We start from the raw sequence: 17,996 nt of genomic DNA, 5'->3' as shown, positions 1-17,996 counted from the left end.
TGTACATCAACTTAGATCAAAACTAGAAATCCACCAATCATGGGTACAACTAATTAAATGTACATCAACTTAGATCAAAACTAGAAATCCACCCAATCATGAATACAGCTAATTAAATGTAGAGTTCTTACTGAATTACATTCGGAGCCATAAACCCAATAATATCTCATTCGGTTCGCCCAGATTAATAACGTGTTTGAGATGTAATATCACTCTTATTGTTTGACAGGCTATTTTACTTTACTTGTAAAGACTGGTCCTCTGTTTTCTCCTATTCCTCTCCTTCGTTCTCTTTCTCCTTCACCCAGATTCTCTATTTTTACATAATCACAATCTCTCTCTGTTTCCTTCACTCTACTTTATGTTTTATCACAAATCTTTCTGTTCAATAGCCCATCATAATAAAGAAGATTCCCATAAGCTAAATAGGAATAATTCTGAAATTATAGGATTTGAACCTAAGACAAACCAAAGAAAACGTCTACATCGACTTATCTGATAACACACACTTAGTCAACCTTGTACAGTACAGCATCGTCAAAGTGCCATCTGTTATAACGCTGTGGTGCCTTGGCTTCAAAAATTAGTCAATATTTACTATCATCTGTTGCTTAACTGATTGCCACGTGACTTTAGAAGCTAAGGTCACCGCACTCTGTCTCAAAATAAGCAAAAAAGCGAAACCTCCCGAGTACAAAGACCAGAGGTCTAAATATCAAGTTCAGATGTGAACCTGATATTGGGAATGTTGGAAAGTAAGGTGAGAAAGTAATATGGAAATAAGATAAGGTGAGAAAGTAATGTGGAAATAAGATAAGGTGAGAAAGTAATGTGGAAATAAGGTAAGGTGAGAAAGTAATATGGAAATAAGGTAAGGTAAGAAAGTAATATGGAAATAAGGTAAGGTAAAAAGTATATATGGAAATAAAGGTAGGGTGAAAAGTAATATGGAAATAAGGTAAGGTGAAAAGAAATGAAATAAATTGTGGAAATAAAATAAAAGTAGAAAAAAAATAATGTAAAAAAAATAAAATGAAAAAAATGTAAAATGAAATAAATAATAATGAAAATAAATAATGTAAATAAAATAAGGTGAAAATAATGTAAGATGGAAATAAAAAATAAAAAGGTAGAAATAAATAAAAATAAGGAAATAATGTAAAGGTGAAAATAAATGAAATAAATAAGGTGAAAAGTAATGGAAATAAAATAAATAAAGTAGAAAAATAATGAATAAATAAAATGAAAATAATGTAAAAAAAAATAAGAGTGAAAAGTAATGTGAAATAAAATGCGGTAAAGAAAAATAATGTAGAAATAAAATAAGGTAATTAAAAAATAATGTAAATAAATAAGGTGAAAAGTAATATGCGAAATAAAATAAAAAGTTTGAAAAAATAATGGAAATAGAAATAAGGTGAAAGTAAAATAATGGAAATAAATAAGGTAAAATTAGAAAAGTAATGTAAATAAGAATAAAATTAAAAAAGTAATGAATGAGTAAGTAAAGCAAATAAAGATAAATAATGTGAAATAAATGTAAGGTGAAAGAAAAGTAATGTGGAAGTAAAGTAAGGTGAAAAAATAATTTGGAAATAAGGTAAGGTGAGAAAAGTAATGTGGAAATAAAGTAAAATAAGTGAGAAAGTAATGTGAAGTAAAGTAAAAGGTGAGAAAAGTAATTTGGAAATAAGGTAAGGTGTGAAAATAAATGTGGAAATAAAGTAAGGTGAAAAGTAATGTGGAAATAAAGTAAGGTAAAAAATACGACTTGGTTGTCGAACTATTAAGAACATGCCGTACAAGTGAGGTTTAAAGTCACATAGGCAATGTTCTTGTCATTTGAATTCATGTTAACATGAAAAACTTTTGGATATCGTTGAACATAGTGGAGGTTCTATCGGGTTATAAATGGAGCCCTTAATGAGGAAATGGTTATAACACTCCTCATAAAAACTATCAAAATTAGTTGAGTGGGTCCGGACGGATCCAAGAGTTCAACGTGAAACTACGAATCGAATCCCGGTCACCACCACCATGTAAATAACATTCTTCACCACCCTTCCGAAGATGTCAGCGGAACTAGTCGCCGAAACGTAGGATGAAAAAATATTGTTTAGAGGTTGAAATATTCTTATATAAAAAAAACAACCTTAGTTATTATATACTTATATAAAATATGCTTAAAACATTAAATATTAATTAATAATTAGTCCTAACTGATCGTTTGTGGTGCTACAAACCATGATAAGAAGTGACGTCCAATCGTCTACAAATGACACAATTAATTTTACAAAACTGTTTGAAAAACTGGTTTTTGTGGTTAATTAGACAAATCCAACAAACTTAATGAGAAGAACAAATATTTAATATGCAAATTGATTAACAGCAACCAAAAAACTCCCAAAACTTTTCCATACCAGCTTATACTTTCTTAACTATTAATACGAGTAAAGTATTTGTTTTGTTTGTTTTTTAATTTCGCGCAAAGCTACTCGAGGGCTATCTGCGCTAGCCGTCCCTAAAAAAAACGAATGTAAAGTCTACGGATATACAACGCTAAAATCAGCGGTTCGAATCCCCTCGGTGGACTCAGCAGATAGCCTGATGTGGCTTTGCTATAACAGAACACACACACAAACGAGTGATTAACCGAAAATGAAAGTTTGGTGAATGGTTGGTTTCGAGGTTGATAAAAAAATTAAAGTGTTGTCTCTCCAGAAGTCGATGAAGAACAAATAACAGCCTCTCGATCTGTCGGTGTTGAACCTGTCAAGGTAAACATCAAGGTTTACGTGAAGTTGAGGGTGTTACAGTAATTATAAAATATTTGCCAAACAGTTAGATTAGTTAATAAAATACACAGCTTAATAAAATACTGAAGTTAATAATCAAAACACATATATTTACTAAATTATTGGCGGGGACCCTTAACATAAATGTATAGAAGCTTGCCAGACTTTTGACGTCAAAGAGGTAAAGTTTACTGACTAGTTAAAAGATGAAGTCAGTGAGGTAAAGTTTACTGACTAGTCAAAAGATGAAGTCAGTGAGGTAAAGTTTACTGACTAGTTAAAAGATGAAGTCAGTGAGGTAAAGTTTGCTGACTAGTTAAAAGATGAAGTCAGTGAGGTAATGTTTACTGACTAGTTAAAAGATGAAGTCAGTGAGGTAATGTTTACTGACTAGTTAAAAGATGAAGTCAGTGAGGTAAAGTTTACTGACTAGTTAAAAGATGAAGTCAGTGAGGTAATGTTTACTGACCAGTTAAAAGATGAAGTCAGTGAGGTAAAGTTTACTGACTAGTTAAAAGATGAAGTCAGTGAGGTAATGTTTACTGACTAGTTAAAAGATGAAGTCAGTGAGGTAATGTTTACCGAATTGTCAAGGTTGAGTCGATAAAGTAACGTTTATCAAACTGTTGAAGTTGTTGAGGTTATGATAAAAGCTCTCCAAATTGGCTTGTTGAAATTGGCAAGACAAACATAAATGTTTAGCAGTCTGTTGATGTAACTTAGTGAGATAAATATAAAAGATCTCGACTTGTTGGTGCCAGTGAATGACGTAAAAATTAGTGGTAACTCAGCTATTGGAGGTTGGAGACAACCGCATATGTTTATTGTACCGCTGTAGTTGTTAAGGTAAGATTAAGTATTGCCAAACTGTTTGGAGGTTGGAGACAACCGTATATGTTTATTGTACCGCTGTAGTTGTTAAGGTAAGATTAAGTATTGCCAAACTGTTTGGAGGTTGGAGACAACCGTATATGTTTATTGTACCGCTGTAGTTGTTAAGGTAAGATTAAGTATTGCCAAACTGTTGGTAAGTAGTGAACCAAGAAAACATAAAATATAAAGTTGTTCGAGTTCTAATATCTAGCTACATGTTGATGACCTACAGTCGTTATAATGAAAACAAAGAACAGAAAGTAATGTAACTTATTGAAGTCGTTCTCTTGGAGTCGAAAAATACTATGAATTAATAATATCCACAGCCAGTGAAATCGGATGAAGGGATTTTATCGTCAGCCTGGAAGAAAGAAGAATCGGTGTTTGTAATGTGACGAAAGTCGAGACCTCGGTTTACTGACAAGGTGTACTATAAACCTTCCGAGTATAAAATCGAAACCCACTCTAAGCTAGCGTATTGATACAGAATGATCAATTAGCCGACAATAGACATCACGTTGGAAAGTTGGTTCATATATTATAGTTAATCAAGCTCTATCAGTGTAAACCTTCTGGACCTCATAGGAAGAGAGCCAGTAATGTGTAAACATGCCGAAGGTACAAGCGTTAAACTAGTTGTAGCGCAAGACCCGGCTTGCCAGACCCTAGGGGTCTTCATTACACACCAGCCTAGCAACGAGTAATTCAGCGATGCATGGAAAGAGATTATTGAACTGGGCAGGAATGAATTTCACGAATGTATGCGCACAGAGTCATTTGCCATAGGAACTCATATCATTAAAACTAAAAATAAAGCATCGTACGTGTAACTTATTAAAAGTCATCGACCATACAGAGAAAGATAACTCAAGGGAGTCAATGACGTGTTCCGTATAACATTCGGGGGATCGATAGCTGGTAAGAAATATCACAATTCAAAGCCTCAAAGATTTCTGGTCATTTTTTTTTAGATCATTTCGCGGAAGATAAGAATTTAAAATGAGCATTCCCAAGATTTGCACGACAAGTAAAAATGTAAATTTGATTATTTGCTGAATGCATTGACTTTCAGAGTTTAGATCGTGTTACCCCCTCGCTATCCCCTTGACACACGAAAAACAAGAAAAACGAATTTAGTGGACGTCATTCCCATACACATATTGTAATGAGTGGTATTTCTACAGGATAATACCGAACTCTCGCTGTATAATCTACATGTTTTCGTATTGAAATGGTCGATTCATCAGCGTTCCAAAGTAAATTTGTGATGATTTCCAAAATCAGCGGCACCAAGAAATGTCAAAACACTTGGCCCAAGCAAAACGGGCTCGACCCAATGAGGCGGATAAAGTTATACATGAAACTATGGTTTGTATTTCTCCAGAAAGTATGGACTGATAATTACTAAACAAAATACGTTTATCACATTACGAATATCCGTAATTTATTGTCGTAAGTCTTGGGTACAATTATTTAGGTGAGTTCACCAAACTACAAAGAAGGGGGAAAGAGCCAATCAGAAGCTGTTTTAGATTTTCATTCTAATGGTTAAAACAAATTCAAGTTAATACAATAAAAATGAGAAACTAAACAACAGTCAGTTATTATTAATTTTACCAGCGCGTACTGGAAACATAACAATTGCAAAAACAACAAAATACATTGCGGCAAAGAGTGTTTGTTCGTTTATGAATCTCGTGCAAAGCTACGCGAGGGATATCTGTGCTAGCCGTCCCTAATTCAACAGTGCAAGACTAGAGAGAAGGCAGCTAGTCATCACCACCCACCGCCAATTCTTGGACTACTCTTTTACCAACGAACAGTGGGATTGACTGTCAAATTATAACTCTTTCGCGGCTGAAAGGGATAGTATGTTTGGTGCGACGGGGATTCGAACCCTCCTATTACGAATCGAGCGTCTTAACCACCTGGTCATGCAGAGTAGGACAGAAAGTGAAAACGAATAAATGAAACGGTACAATTTAATTATCGTTGAGACTTCTTTGACAGAAGGTGTGACCGAAACGTTGATCTTATCTACATATGTATTCGCATTTTCTATCTGAATAGCATCTTAAGTGACGTAAGGCCTAAACAATCAGAGACTCCAATGCTCAAACACAGCCATACTTAAATGTACAATTGTTAAAACAAATTAGCAATGGCACTCATTGTTTACTCAGTTACCATTAACCAAACAACAGAATTAACTTTCACAGTTATAATGCTCCTAGAGCTGAGAGTGGGATATCATGGTTCGAACCCTGGAATATTCTCATTCGCAACATGCCACTACGTCGCGTCCGATGCGTATGCTAAAGTCCATAAATTTTATGACTAGTGTCACATGTCATCATTTGTTCCATGGATAATGAGGTAATCAACACCACCCACCGCCAACTGTTAGGCTACCCTAATCGAATTGTAGGACTGACAGTCACATTATAACACTCCTGCGACTGAAAGACCGAGCATGTTTGATAAAGGGATTTTATGACTTTAATTCTATGTGTTTCGAGGTTCTATCATTTGGAAACACTACAATATACAATATAATTCCTCAAATAGATAAATGCCTAGCAGAGAACTTTGAACGATTATATGAAGTACAGATACTGCTAAATGTGTAGTTTCCCGACTCGGTGATGTACAGGCTGTAAAATTTTGTTGATAGAATAATTTCGCACTTTTAAACAACCTGTACGAAGAACAAGCGCAAAGTATTAAGATGTAACGTAAATGTTATACGTTAGGAAAATATTCTAACGTATGTTTCGTCTGCGACCTGGTGTTTAGGACGCTCGACTCGTAATCTGAGGGCCGCAGGTTAGAATCCATGTCACACCAAACATACTCGCCCTTTCAGCTGTGAGGAGAATTATATAGTGACTGTCAACCCTACTATTCGTTGGTAAAAGAATAGTTCAATAGTTGGTGGTGAGTGGTAATGACTCGCTACCTTCTCTCTAGTCTTACTGTGGCTTTATGTCACAAAACACCAAAGTAACCAACCAGCTATGCTAAATTAGGGACGGCGAGCGCAGATAGCCCTTGTGTAGTTTTGCTCAAAATTCAAAACAACCAACCCTTCAGTGTATCACCTGAATATTAAGAGTAGTTATGGGCAGATTGCCTCATGTCACGAGCTTCAAACAAATAAAAGTTATGGGCAGATTGCCTCATGTCACGAGCTTCAAACAAATAAAAGTTATGGGCAGATTGCCTCATGTCACGAACTCCAAACAAATAAATGTTTAGTAACATGCACTAAAAACGACAGAGGTAAGAGAAAGCACTCCAGTGGAACAGCGGGGTTTCCGCGTTCTTGCAACACAGAAATCCGGGGTTCGATATCCCTGGTGGGCGGGGCACAGATAATCCATGCTGCAGCATTGTATTTAAACTACAAAATATATATATATATCAATCGTTCCACTGTATTTCATTAAAGCCTTCTTAATAATGTTTATAAAAATGTTTACAAACTAGAAATTGATTTCGCCTTTAAAGAATGAATCGATAGAACACGTATGTCATTATTTATATTACATTGGTCCTCTGACTACATCCAATGAATCCTAATCGACTAGTGTGTGGATCTAATTCAACATGCAGTATTTTCTACAACTTCAAATTACACTTGAAATAATGAATCATATATATTCTAATGAAGTAAAACGCCACCTATCTTGTTCTAACCTTGGCTGAATTTAGTTAATAACTCTTAAAACGTTTATTTGGTAAGCCACATCTTACAGAAAGTAAGATACATATTAGAATAGCTAATGGTCACACAGTAACTGAAAAACAACATTGTGTTTTTATCCTAATGTGTAATTAACTTGTATACTCGTGTTTATGGATAATTAACAGGTCAAACTTCTCTAATTTATTTATCAATAATTAACTACCCTAGAAAGACGCTAATACCACAATTATTATTTGTTATACTTTCAAGCGCTAGCCGATCCATAATATGAAAGTGTAAGACCAGAGCGAAGGAAGCTGATATCACCGCCCGCCGTCAACTATTGAGCTACTCTTTCACCAATGAATAGTGGGATTGACCGTAATTAACGCACACCACGGCTGAAAGATCGAGCATGTTCGGTGTGACAGGGATTGAAACTCGCGACCCTCGAGCGCCTTTACCATTTGACCATGTGTAGCCTGTATAGCTGGAACTGTTCATTGATGAAAAACACTAAATTTGAAATTTTTTATTATTTAAAAATAACAATATAGTAAAGTGGTATTTTAATTATTTCATAAACAACATAATAAATTGCTATCGTTCGTTAGTTATAAAAATAATATAGTCAAGAGGATATATTTGTTACTTTTAAAACAACATAGAAAAACCATAAAGTAAAAAAATATTTGTTGTTACTTAAAATATATATATATAGTAAAGTAATATTGTTTGTTATTTTTGAAAACAATAGCAAAATAACATTGTTCGTTATTTGTAAAAAAGAATATAATAAAAATAACATTGTTATTTTAAAGCATTATAATAAAATAATACTGTTTGTTATTTTTGGAACAAATAGAACAGAATAACATTGTTATTTTTACAAATAATGTGTTAAAGTGATTTTTATTTTCAAGAACAAAATAGTAAAATAATATTGTTTGTTATTATTACTTCAGAAATGTCGAGGGACTGAAAGTTGGAAGCTTCCTATTATGACTACAACGGTTCACTGTGTGCTTTCTCTGATTAAACAGCTATATTTAGCCTTTCCTAAGGTGAATGCCCCTATAGCTTTTCTAAATCAGAATCCAATAAATTATTTAACAAGTTATAACAAGGAAGATTAATTTGACAAATGATGCATTCTGGGCCTAATTATGGTGACAAAATATTTTGAAAATGATGGGTAAATAAAACATTAATTAAACACAAGATGCTCTAGTTTTATAAGTAAACGAGTTGTAAATCATGTTCTGTGTGGGTAGAATTAGACTTCCTCATTTTTATTGCTAGAAATTAGATAATTTAAGACTTCGCTGCGGTTAAAAGTTAAAGTTTGATTTAAAAAAAACAAAAACAGAATCATCACATCAAGTAAACAAGTATTATTTGTCGTTACGGGTGTCTGCACTAGCAGTCATACATTTTCAAGTTATAAATTACAGAGAGGGCATCCAATCAACAGCACTCACTGCCAACTCTCAGGGTCATCAAGCTACCTTGATTAAATTGTAGGATTTTACTGTCACTCTTACACACACACACACACATTTCATATATATGTATGACATTCCCTTGGCTCTTCAATATGGTGCACGATTTTGTAACAAAAGGACGCGAACCAAGAATCTTCGAGTTCATAGTTCGACAAAATACCCTCTCGTCCACATCCAGCCCTAAAGGATAAAGAAAATGGTTTATTAAACTGGTTACAGGTATTATTTTAGTATCTGCCATATTAACGTAAGATATTTTTATATAATAATATCATTCATGGGCCACTGCCACATTTTGTGTATCACAATGTATCACAGTCGTTTCTGCAAAACTGTTAAAAATTTAAACACAGAACCTTCAATGTTTCGCGTGGAAATCGAGAAAACTCGTAAAGGTTCACTTAGGATATGAAATGATTCCATAATCACATTCTAAGAGAGTGCCTAGGCAACGCTTTCAAATTCAACTCCCACCTAGACAACAATAACCGTTTCTATTAGAAAGATGGCTGAAAACAATGGAACTAACAGCTGTCATATTGCAATTCTAGCTGATTTGTGTGCTTGTCTCATTCAAATTCTACTGGACTTGTGTGGTTTTGTAAAACCAATATCCACGTGAAGTCTGTGAAAAGTTGAATAGTAAGATGTGAAGTGTAAAATCGTCTTTCTTTAACAAGCTTGTTGTAATAAATCATGTTTACTGATACTGCGATCGTATGAGACTCTTTTGGATCAAATACCGTAGTCACTTCTTACACATCTGTGCTGTGAGAAACACATACAGGTAAACTAACTGACTATTGGTGATGTTTACTAGACTGAACGTAATGGATGACGTAATCCGAAAGGCACAACACATTCTTGCACATTTTTCTTATGAAGCACGATTGATCCAAAAGAAACAATATAGGGGGTTATCTCGGAAACCAAATACCACGGGGTTCAAGTGAGAACAGGTCTTGGCTTGATTTAAATTTTCGCGTGAAGCCTTTCCTCATTTAGCAGAGAAAGACTAGCGGGAAGGCAATTTATCATCAACACCCACCGCCAACTTTTGGGCTACACTTCTACCAACCACACTATAATGTCCTCACGGTTGAAAGGAGGAGCATGTTTGGTGTGACGGGGATTTGAACTCGTGACCCTAAGGTTACGAGCCGAGCATTGTAGCCACCTGGCCACACCGGACATGTGAGTAGAGACATCGAATTTGTGACCTGTAAGTACATAGTTCGTAGAAGTAAAAGAATAATCATACTTTGTATTAAAGAAGCCACAACAACTGGTATAAGATAATACCGAGTTCTTACTTCAGTTTACTGTTATGTAAAATCGATTATATGATGACCAGTCAATCACTCAGTCTGAATACAAACGATTGGGCATTCAACTTTCACGGTTCAGTTGCCCCTTCCTTCAGTGGCATAACTGTATGTCTTATGACGGTAGAAACCTGGTCTCGATACCCGTGGTGAGCAGAGCACAGTTAGCTGATTGTGTAGCTTTGTGCTTAACTACAAACAAACAAACGATGAATTCCAGTCATAGTGTCAGCAAAACACGTGGACTCAATAAGCCTTAACACTAAACGATAAAAAAGTCTGATAAACCGAGTGTTTTCGAACGGCGGACCTTTCTTCTCCAGGGACAAGCTAGTTAGTTACTCGACCTGAAATAAAAATGATTTAACATTCAAATTCTGACTAAAATATTTTTATTTAAATATTAATGACCAAAACATTTTTAGATTTCTCAGTTTGATTTTGAAGTTCCACAGTGGACAACTTACACTCAACCCACGTGGGGACGGGGAACCCTGAATTATACTACTTTAAAATACCTGTATGAATAAAAGATAGTTTAAAAGCATAGAGTGTGAGATGTTATAACTAAAATTCTTCTGATGAGCGAAAGAACTATCTGAGAAATTCACAAAGATCTCTTTGAAAGTTTTCATTATTAAACACAGGCACTAAACTAGCAAAGATACTTTCATTGAATAGGTGAAACACAGCAGCTATGGAAGTGAGAAACAACAAACTGTGTATGCATAGACCCATCTCGGCGTTTGTCGACGAATAAGATGGCACGTGTTTATAAAGGGTCAATATTTAATCCCATTTAACACTTCTGGTGCTGTTCTGTCCACGAAAATGTTTACACATCGAAAAACGTGCACAAGTTTGAACCATTTTAATTGCGAAATTAATATTTGCGTAAGGCCGACAAGAGCTCGAGGCAATATGGTTTTAGTGTCTCAGCGGATTGATTATTAGACAAAAGCACTTTATGTGTTCGTCTTTGGTTGTAGGCCAGTAAGACCAACTATAGAATCTTGTTCTCAGAGAAACTGGTCAACAAGTTTCTGTTGTTCTGTAACTGTTTCTTTCTATCTCCAGCAGACTTGTTTCTGTTTCATTATTGTTTATTTTTTGTTATTTCTACATCATGAATGTTTTATATTCTGGCAATCAAGAGTCATCTAAATTTACACAAAATATTCGTGTTTTCTTTTCTATCGGTCTTCAATTGCCTAAAAGGTTCATTTAAGCCAGATTATCTATCACACTCTGAAGTAAAACATTTTAAACAACATGAAGTTATGGCAAAAATATTAGCTCCAACACATTTATTGTATCTTTGTTCACTTATAACTTTTCACGTGTGAGCGTAGTTGCGAACAAAGTAGGTTAGATATACAAAATATTACTGGTCAGACATCATAAATGATTTAAATTTCATCCACAAAGAGTTTTGTTTGTACCTGGGTTGGAGAAGTCACATGCTCTTCTCTTGACCCGTCATGCGTTATTTAACAAGTAACACGATGAACTAGGTTAAAAGAAATTTAATAAATTTATTTTATTTTTCAAAGTTTTTCCCATGTTTCAAAATCGAGAACTATTGGAAAGTGTATCATATTTTTTGGACTCTAAGACCAGTTAGAACAGCCGTCGAAGCTTGAGAGCGCTGTATTGCTCTAAGGTTAAGCCTAATTAGAACGATTTACGAAATTTACCGTGAACATAGTACAGTCTGAAAGTTAAGCCTTATTAGAACTATTTCCGAAATACTCCGTAAACATAGTACTGTTTGAAAGTTAAACCTAATTACAACGATTTTTGAAATTTACCGTGAACATAGTACTGTTTGAAAGTTAAGACGAAGTAAAACGATCTTTAAACGTTACTGGCTTATCTATAGCAATGAAAATAACTAATTTGTCGACACTAGAGCGGACAGCATATGTCATTATTAATACTGTATCGAGGTTTTGCAACAGTTTTCATCAAATCTATAGCAATTATGAGTGTTTGCTATTGTAGCCAGTAAAAGGTAATGTTAGTCGAAACAGGAGAGCATGGTGTGCTTTGGTGTTAAGAACACTCGATTCGCAATCCTCACACCAAACACATTTGTTCTTTCACCCATGTAAACATCATAATGTGACAGTCAATCTCATTTGTTATTGATATAAAAAAAAACGGCTCAAGAGTTGGCGGTGGGTATTGCTGACCAATTGCCTTCCTTTTCGGCTATCAGTTCTAAATGAGGGGCGACTAGCGCAGATAGCCTTCGAGTACCTTCAACAAAATAAACAAAATCTTAGAAATAATTTTGACAAATAGTTTACCTGTTGTCTATGGAAGTATGTGTGTTTGCTTAATCAGTGGCATTATATATCCTTTAATAAGTCTTTGTAGAGATACTTTTTAAATTTTACTTTACATTTCTTAAATTTTTCAAGTCTTATACTTGGCTGTAGGTTCTCCTTGAAAAAATATGTAAAAGCTTAACCAAGATATGTAAAGTATCGAGGTCTTAGCTGATAATTAAAATAGTTAAGGTATGCATAGTTTTATTGCGTGTAAAGGAAGAGTTAGAAGTGTGTGAAATAACCTTTTGACAATTAAACCACGCTTGTTATTCTGTGTTGCTTTTTTTACAGATGATTTTCAAATCCTAACGTGAAAGCGAGTTTGTGAGTGGCTGTAACACAACAACAATCTCCGCCCCTTCTCACTTTCCACTTCAGAAACTACCTACAGGCCTTCCAACGGATTTGCGTGTTGGCGCCACCTACAATCAAAGCACGTGCGAGGCATAACGAAAAAAAAAAAAAGCTTCTTTTAATTTGGCACCAGTAACAGCGCCTTTAACAGGATCCATGAATTGTGAAACACTGTGGAAAGCCGTATCGTTTTATATACACAGCTTTCAAACACCACTCTGTTTAAATTTCAATCTATCAAACGTCATGTTTTGGTTAATTGATAACCTAAAACGTCATTATAAGAATGACATTCGCTTGAGTGATCATGGGGATCTGAAGTAATAGCACATGAAGGATGTGGAGAAACGATTACTCTTAATATCAGTTCTGTATACAGAATGTTACGCGCAGAAGATCTGAATATAAATCAAGTATTTGTTCTGTGATGTTTGAAGGTGGTTGGTTTGCAACCCGCGTTTCGTTTCACAATCAGGACACGCCCACAGGGTTCTTACAGGTCCGCGTGGTCAGGGTCAAGCGTTTTATCACTCAAGAATGACATCCCAATACTTTATCATTTAGGTGTGTCAAGTTCAGGGACATCTGTCTCAGCTGGGTTTCTTACGTGGCCAGTTCAGAAGGTCATTTACTCTATACAAAATTTGAAGATAGTTTCTGTGCTTTGACATGCTGGTGGGTTCTCTATCGGCAGATTACAAACTTTTATTCACTTTTCGATGTAAAACAGGGGCGTTGTGTCGTCTGTAGCTCTCTTGTTTGTACCATCAACAGGTCCACTGCAGACTTACCAAACAGCTTTGGCGAGGCTTAGTAAATTGCCTGGTTTGATAAGAACACAGATAACAAGGTAGTATATGAAATAAGCCATTGCCTACTAGTTTCTGCATGCACAATCGACATTGTAAATCAACATCTGAAATAGTTTTTAGTCTGGTGTTCTACAGATCAAAGGTAATCTTTCTTATAGCGCGTGTTTAATATTTTAATTTGTAAAGTATCAAAATATCAACGTACATTTGATAAAAAACAAAAAAACATTAATAATTTTTAATTATGTTTTTATCACCTTTCATTAAAACTAAAATCCAGGGTTTGATTCTTTGTGAATAACGGAGTGCGGATAGACCACTGTGCTTGTTTGAGCTAAAACAATCGAATGTTTCTCAAAATAATTATCTAATTCTTTATGATACTTTTTAGCTCATTGCTTATTTGTTATATATTTTCTGAGTTATATACTTTTAGAGTGTACAGAGATTTCAATTCAATCTACCGTGAAAAACGTTCCTTATATCACGCGTGACCAATCATTTAGCATGCACTGAATCGTCGTATGTTACTGGAAAAACGCGTATAACGTAAGCTATTACGTATATATTTTTTAAGTTAATTTGACTATAAAAGATTCAAGATTCTCGAGTAACCGTCTTTATGGTGAATATCCGGAACACTTGGTTGTTTGACCTTGTTTGTTTGTTTTGAATTTCGCGCAAAGCTGCACGAGGACTATCTGTGCAAGCCGTCCCTAATTTAGCAGTGTAAGACTAGAGAAAAGGCAGCTAGTCATCAACACCAACCGCTAACTCTCGGGCTACTCTTTTACCAACGATTAGTGGGATTCACCGTCACATTATAACGCCCCACGGCTGAAAGGCGAGCATGTTCGGTGCGACCAGGATTCGAACCCGCGACTCTCGGATTACGAGTCGAACGCCTTAACACATTTGGCCATGCCGGGCCTGTTTGATCTCAATTGGTTCCATACTGTGTTGTGAAAACTTGTGTTAGAATTTTCTCGCAAAGCTAAAATAGAGTTATCTGAAAGTAGATAAACCTAATTTTGAAATAATAGAATAGAGAGAGGCACGCAGTCAACAGCACCAACCGTCAAATCTTGGACTACTCTTGAGTGATTTGACTGTCACTCTTACAGTTCACCCACGACTTTAAAGCGCTGAAGGCATCAAACCCTAAATTCTGGGATTTCCTTTTTGAGCACACTTACCACTTGTCTTGGTTCGTTTCACTTTTAGCAATGGAGATCTAATTAACTTTTACAATGGTCTGGAATAAGTGGTTCTCGTGCAGCACATACGCGTTAAGACAAATCGTGCAACTATGCAGAAATATAACCGTTAACGTCATAACATCGTATTAAATTAATGTAACGCTTTTATTCAAGAAATTGGTCTTTGAGGACGCTTAAAGTGTTTTTTAGTGTAATGTTAAAAAAGTGTTTGAATCATAAACCCACATAATGTCTCAAAATGTGGTCAAAGATCGCCTGGAGAGCTCATCTGTTTTAACCATCCGAAACATTATATAGTAGTGTATTGTCTGTCTGTCAGTCATTGGACACAAAAATGACGTCAAATAAGGGACGCTTAACGTTGTATCTTTTATTATCATGACTTCAGTAAAACGTGCGTACACCATGAATCACGAAATGGATTATGCACTCTGTAAGCTACAACACAGCATGGTATATGAACTCTTAATTTTTATTTTATTTACTGTCTCTCGTGTACCCTGCGAAAGTAAAGTATTTTTGGTGGAATGAAACAGAGTCCAAACCTAAACCTACATCTATACAAGCAAACGGATAATGTGGGAAGGTTGTAAACTTCGTTAAGCTGTGCAAACATGAAATTAGACGTAGGGAAGTGCGAATGACGTCACCATATGCGTAAGTGAGAGAAGAAGACGTATATTCCAAAGGGGAAGATACTTCGGGAAGAGATCTTGTTGCTCCCCGCTAGTACAGCGGCATGTCTCCGGATTACAACGCTAAAATCAGGGGTTCGATTCCCCTCGGTGGGCTGAGCAGATAGCCTGATGTGGCTTTGCTATAAGAATAACACACTACACAGAGATCTTGTTTGTTTGAAGTTAAACACAAAGCTACATGACACAATGGGCTACATCTGCTCTGCCCATCCAAACCCGGTTTCTAGCGTTGTCCGCAGACACACCGCCGTGACACTGGAGGGGCGGAAGGGCTCTAGCTTCCCTCATAGCCACATCTCAAAAAACACCAATGCTTATATTCTGTTTGTGAATTTCTTTATTTTACTTACAGATATTTGGAATGCTGATACAATAACCCTGTTGAGTGAGGACCCAGGAGTGGCGTCACTAAGGTTTGAACATTTGCTTCTGATATCAATTTAAGAAAGCGTCACTATATCTGGTGTTTCCAATCTGCTTATCAATTAAACTAGTCTATTTGACTCGACGTGTTTTTTTTATACTAGAGGTGTTTCGCGGGTATCGTGTTGTGGAAAGGGTTTAATATTGTAGCCGTTGAGACAACCATCATATTCGTTCAGAATTCTACATACCTAAAAATATCTACATAGGAAAAATATTTCGTAGCCGATGCGCAAGTTTCCCCATATTCATATATTAAGGAATTGTTATATAGAACGAATCTAAGTGATCAAACCTAAACCTACATAGTATATCTTTGTTCTTTCTGTCGGCTGAGACAAACTTTAATAAAATGTATGTACACACAGTTGTCACCTAGATTTGTCTTCTTTTTCTGACAAACTTTTCTTTAAATACTGGACAAATCATGCGATCATCATATTTTTGTCACATTCTTTTGTGAATGTGAACCAAAAATGTGTCTTGTTAGAAAATTTCAGAGAAATACAATACTGTAACAAAGTGTCGAGACAAGATAATATCTTATCATTCTTTGTATTTCATGGGACTAGTTCTTCCTTGTTATTATAAAATGTAACTTTCAACACTATAGTAATGTTTCATTGATCTCTGTTGACAACTGAATGAGCCAGGGTTAGAATACTTATCACTCTATAGTATTCCCATATTGCTGTACCACAGGTATGTCATAAGTGTTATGTTTAATTGAACATATTGGTTAAAGTTAGAGTCTGAAATAACTGTCATGGTACTCCATGTAATGTCTTAACTATACAGAAAGAAGCTAGCAAGGAGATAGCGTATTGTACTGGTATATGATAGAAGAAATCAGTTTATTATCGCTTCTCAAATAAACCTTGATAAAAACAATGTTTAACACTATATATTATATTTTTGTGTCATTCTATAGCTCAAAAAAACATAGAGAACAGTCAGTAGAGCAGAGTTTGAATAACAGCATTAAGTGATGCTGGTTGAACTCTCTGACAAATTCTACACACTTGAAATGCTCCCCCAACACTGTCAAGTACACCCTAGATCGTGAGACCGAAACAGGTAGATTTGAAACTAAGAAAGGAAGAGACAAAACACCTGAACTCAATGATACTGATGTTAAGTATCTTTGTTTATTCAGCGTTCAGGACAGAAGGAAGACTGATACTGATCTCAAGCATGAGATAAATATACCAAATGACAGAAAAATGTCCACATCTACAGTATTAAGAAGACTCAATAATAATGGATTATTTGGTTCTGTATCAGTTAGGAAAACCTTGACTATCTACAAATATTGTTAATAGACTGAAATAAGTTAAAAAGTACATAAATTGGACTACTGGTGATTGGAGAAAGGTGTTATGGACAGATGAGTCAATGTGTGAAATATTTGGTTCAAAGAGTGGGTTGTATGTTTAACAGAATAAATATGAAAGATACTTACCTGAGTGCACAGCAATGTGATGGTTTGGAGGTGTTTTTCTGCTTGGATGGCAGAAGATATTTGTAAAATACATGAAATAAAGGACCTGTACAAGTACCATCAGATACTGATCCGTCATGATATTCCCAATGGTTTGTGTATTGTCAGTAATCGATTCTTCTACCAAGAAAACAATGACCCCAAACACTTCGTCCAACCTGGTTAACTTAGTTAAGAAAGAAGCTGTTGAAGACATTCAAGTGATCCAATAGCCCCATAGAGCCCTAGTTTCATCCGAATTGATCAGATGTAGAATTTTATAGATCAAACACTTAGCAAATCAAGAGTTAGTTTCAAGGGAACTTTATGGGAGTATATTGAAGATATCTGGGTATGTTTGTTTTAAATTTCGCGCAAAGCTACACGAGGGCTATCTGCGCTAACTGTCCCTAATTTAGCAGTGTAAGACTAGAGGAAAGGCAGCTAGTCATCAACACCCACCGCCAACTGTTGGGCTACTCTTTTA

At 35.4% G+C, this 17,996-nt stretch overlaps 2 long non-coding RNA genes across 5 annotated transcripts in view; both read left to right on the top strand.

Annotated features, from left to right (window-relative positions):
* The window catches only part of LOC143250300 (uncharacterized), a 136,081-nt gene extending 127,979 nt beyond the window's left edge, over positions 1-8,102 (top strand). For 3 of the 4 annotated variants that reach the window (XR_013028131.1, XR_013028133.1, XR_013028132.1), the window contains one exon: positions 7,627-8,102. This is a non-coding gene — a long non-coding RNA (uncharacterized LOC143250300). Of the gene's footprint in view, positions 1-698; positions 761-7,626 lie in introns of those variants that run through there. The other variant, XR_013028134.1, reaches the window with a different exon arrangement.
* Positions 8,103-12,999: 4,897 nt separating this feature from the next.
* On the top strand, positions 13,000-16,396 carry LOC143251194 (uncharacterized). Its single transcript, XR_013028531.1, has 2 exons — positions 13,000-13,830; positions 15,959-16,396. It is a non-coding gene; the product is annotated as an uncharacterized LOC143251194 (long non-coding RNA).
* The last annotated feature ends 1,600 nt before the right edge of the window (positions 16,397-17,996 follow it).

The sequence above is a fragment of the Tachypleus tridentatus genome, chromosome 5, assembly GCF_004210375.1.
Source record: "Tachypleus tridentatus isolate NWPU-2018 chromosome 5, ASM421037v1, whole genome shotgun sequence".
Taxonomy (NCBI): Eukaryota; Metazoa; Arthropoda; class Merostomata; order Xiphosura; family Limulidae; genus Tachypleus; species Tachypleus tridentatus.
Note: the sequence above shows the minus strand (reverse complement) of the source record. Positions and strands in the feature narration are given on the sequence as shown.